This window comes from Columba livia, chromosome 17 (genome assembly GCF_036013475.1).
Source record: "Columba livia isolate bColLiv1 breed racing homer chromosome 17, bColLiv1.pat.W.v2, whole genome shotgun sequence".
Classification (NCBI taxonomy): domain Eukaryota; kingdom Metazoa; phylum Chordata; class Aves; order Columbiformes; family Columbidae; genus Columba; species Columba livia.
This window is the reverse complement of record NC_088618.1, coordinates 3,632,773-3,637,090: the sequence shown is the minus strand read 5'-3', so window position 1 is coordinate 3,637,090 and position 4,318 is coordinate 3,632,773.

Here is a 4,318-nt window from a genome sequence, read left to right as displayed (position 1 = left end):
GGCTCCCTCACCTCCCACCCATCCCAGGCTGCGTGTGACTGGCACCGGCTGCAGGGAGGACCCAAGAGGTTCCACCCGGCTCTACAATAAAAACCATCTCCATCCCAGAACCAGCAGCAGCCAAATCTCTGGCGCAACACCTTGAGGGATACATTTCCAGCACAGTGGAGCCAGTGCTGGAGGCGGCTGAAGTCCCCTGCTCACCAGTGGAAAAATGAGCTATAGCAGACATACAGGTGGACCTTGGATCCAAACCCAGGGCCAGACCCTGCTCCAGCCATAAAAGTCCCACATGAGGCTTTAAAGATTTGTTAGCTGGAATTAAGCAGCTTTCTGGTCACATCAGCTAGATGTAACAATCCCTCTTAGCTCATTAACAAAAGGAGCTGGCAAGCCTAGAGTTGATGACTGTCTAAACAATATGAAGAGGTGGTGATATGCTGGCGATGTGTAAAAACAGGCAACAAATCAGCTGGCAACATGCACTGGACTGAAATTAAATCAAAGCAAAAGGCAGATGACTTTGAATGGGCTCCAGAGGTCACAGAGAAACAGGCAAAAACTGATAAAGTTCACAGAAAAACAGAGCAAGCAGAAGAAGCGCTGCATCTTCTTGGCACTGCGAGCTGTTGGCATCAGACTTGTAACAAATGTATTTCTGAGTTCAAAAATAAATTTATCTGGAGGGAGGCTGGAGGTGTAAAAAGGAAAATTAACTGGTGCATACGAGCCTGCACATTGTAGCACTGGGGAGAGAAAGAAACCAGAAACCACGGTGCTGGGAAGGGCTGAATTGCAGTGGAGCTTCGGTGCCACGGGGCTTGTGACACTGGAGGCAGGTGGCTGTCCCCCATGGTGTGTGCAACGGGTTACAGCTGCAGGACTGTCACCGTACCCAGCAGAACTTCATGCTGTCCCAGCTGTTCATTAGTCACAGGAAAGGACCTACTTCACACCATACAGCCTGCTTGAGAGGATGGCTACTGTGAAAGACCTCGAAGCAGAAGAAACAGCTCCAACATTAGAGCTCAGAGGCCAATGGTACTTACATGAGGCGAGATATAATCGCTAATAAGAAAGAAGCAAAAAGAGCCTTTGCATTGAGGACAAAAAACAGTGGCACACCAAAGTCAGTGGAAAAAGCACTCTCAGCCCAGTGCATGGAACTTGGAAGCCACGAGCAGCAGGGCAGCCTACCCGTGGTGGGACGCCTCGGGAGGATATGAGTGTAAGTTGGCACTGTCCTAATTACAGGATCTGCTTAGCTACATTAAGTTATGTTCCATGAAGTATCACTGAATTACACAAGTTTTCCTCTTTTGGCAGTTTGGTTGGTACAGCATTTAATTATCTCTGCAGCTTAACACCTAACAGGGATAAAATAGGCAGATGAAGTGTAAGTATTATCTTCTCTCTTGGCCTTTAGCAAGGGCAGGATCGAGCCGCCATTGTACCTCATATGCACTTTCCTTAGTATTGCATTAGAGAGCAGCTGTAGTAGGCTTGGAGCAACCAAGACCAGAGAAATGAGAAACACATCAGGAATCATTTACACCAGTTCCTTCCAGTGCTGTGACATGAACAGTTCAAATCAGTGTGGGGGTCACGAGCTCCTATCACTCCCTTTGCAGTTTGAGCTCTTGAGGGCATCAGCTTCCTGCAACCAGCAATCCCCAACCTGGACACCAGCTCACATGCAAAATCAAGAGCTTCTGATTGCCCCCAGCTAATGGGAGGGTTCATGGGAGGGGGGATTGTCTCAGTGCTGTCTGGTTCGGGTGGAGGAGTGGGTGGCGGGTGATGCCACATCCAGCTCCTAGCAGGAATCTGGATGTATCTGTGCTGGGAAACTGCAAAATAGTACATTGTGCTAATTAATGCCAAACAGGAGGGCTTTGAATATACATCATCAGAATAACCTTAACCACCACTAGATGCCCTCTATCCATGAGTATCTCATAAAGAGCATTTATATTTATTAAGTGGCAATGGAAATACATGTCAAGAGCAAACTGCCCAGCACAACCATAATGCCGAGTTAAGATTAAATTGTCTAACATGCACAGAATGAAACACCACTCCGTTCATTCATGCTCCGGGAGTGCTATTTTCACCACTGGCAGCTCCTGCTGCATTAACTAAAATACTTGTGATCCAGTCCAACAAGTTTTTTTCCAGGTTTGCTTCTCCACAGTGAAACCACAGGCCATGCTATATGGAAAGCTCTGAGCCTTAAAAAGTCTAGAGTTACTGTAGGTTTCAGCGGTTGGATTTGATCCTAAAACAATGAAACCAAATGTGAAAAAGACACAGATGGCTGTCGCCTCTGTGCCATTCGGAGTGGTTTTTGGTTTCTAGCCAGTCAGCCCCATGCCACAGTTATGCAAATAAAGGCAGCAAAGTTCGATGCAGCGCTGTGCACATCTCTAACAGACTGTGGCACGAGGGATGGAGTAGCTGAGTGTTTTTGAAGAGGGCAAAAAGATCACCACACCAGCGTGAAGGACAGAGGATTTAAGGACACAGAGGAAAACCTTGTCTTCACTGAAGGAAAAGGAGGCTTTGCTATGGCTTCTGATGCACCTGGATAACTGTGTGCTCATTAAAAGCTGATAAAGCCTGGCAGCTCAACTCCGTGGTCCTCAGCCCTGGGGGAGCTGGTTTCTTGTCCCGGCCATGTAACATCAGCTCCTCGGGATGCAGGCGCTCGCGTGGAGTCCAGCCCTGCTGGGCTAACGGCAACGAGAGGCAGAGAAGGGAAGAGCCTGGTGAGAAGAGGAATGAGAAGAAGCCATGGGAAAATAGTTCAGATTGCCTTGACTGAGGGTGCACTGCCAAGGTCTGGACCTTGAATTCAGTCTGGTGTAAGGAGATGGAAAGCAAACTGCATCCTCTTACTCCAGGGCTGGATTTAGCCCAGTGGTGAACTTCAAGAAGAAACAAATGGGTAAGACTGGGCTGCAGTCCTATGTTAAAAATGCCATTCTCCATTGAGACACCAGTAACAGAGCAGATTTTGATCTCTGATAATTAAACTCCTAATCAACTCCTTTTTAAAAATGCCGATGGTTCCCTACTCAGTCTCTTGTGAAGACTGGGAGGCTTAGAAATGTAATACAATTCGGTGGTTGAGCTAAACATCAGGCAGGTTTCAGACTATGTTTTACTAGAACCAGATGAATTTCTAAGCTCAAAATCCAGCATACAGCATGCTGATTAAGTTTGATCTGGTGACCATCTGTCCTTGTGTTTGTAGTATGAGTAGCTAAATGAAATTCTAGAAAAAAAGGGTTATCTTAAATACACACAGGATAAAGTACATTGAAGAAAGTCCCATTCACTGTTGCTATGTGAATCTTCTCAGCAAAAGAGGAAGATTAGGTTTGTCTCTGAAGTTACATATGTTCAAGTCCACTTTTTCTGACTCTTAGAAGCTGAAACATCAATCTGTGTTTTGCTTTAATTGCATCTTGTGAATTTTCCTGTAACTGCACACTAAACCCAAGCAGACAACAGATTGAGTTCTGGTAGTGAGAAATGTTTCACTGTCAAAGCAAGTCGGTGTCTTGAAAGGTGTAAATTGGCACAGCTCAGTGCAATTTCCCATCCCTTCCAACTCAGCTTGGGCCAGTAATCACCACAAATTACCCTCCTGCCCCTTCATCCTTCTATCTATCTATCTATCTATCTATCTATCTATCTATCTATCTATCCACCTCTCCATCCATCCATTTTAGACAGATGGATGTACTTAGAACAAGCAAAGACAATTACATTATGAGTAATAGCTCCATAACCAACCAAAAGTCATCAAAAAGCAGAGGTGATGGCTGCCAAGCTTTTTTCCAATCATAATGGAAATTTGCTGGAGAAAGGAACAGTATGAGAAGCGATGGCCTAACATAATGCCCTCCTTTGAAGAGAGCCAGTTAAGAGGCTGGGCCCACTGGCAAACTGAATAGGGAAGAAGAGAAAGTACTGGGAAAGGGAGAAAAATAGCACTGTGGGGATCACAAATACAGCAACAGAGACAGTGTGTGTCAGGCTTGCTAATGGAAATGGTTTCTAACATGCAAAGGCACCAACTTCTGGTCCCCAAGCCCCATCTCATGCCACCGGCTTCTTCATGTCAAGAACCACAGGGAGCGCAAAGCAAAACCAAATTCAGTCTGTGTCCTTTGCCAGTTTTCCCCAGCTGCCCGAGGGACTTTGCTCTTTGAAACGGAGGGTATCTGTTCTTTAGAAGGAGTTGTTCACATGTCAGCAAGTCAGTCTGCGTACCAAAGGAAAGATGCCGCGGATGGCTGCGGGGCCTGGG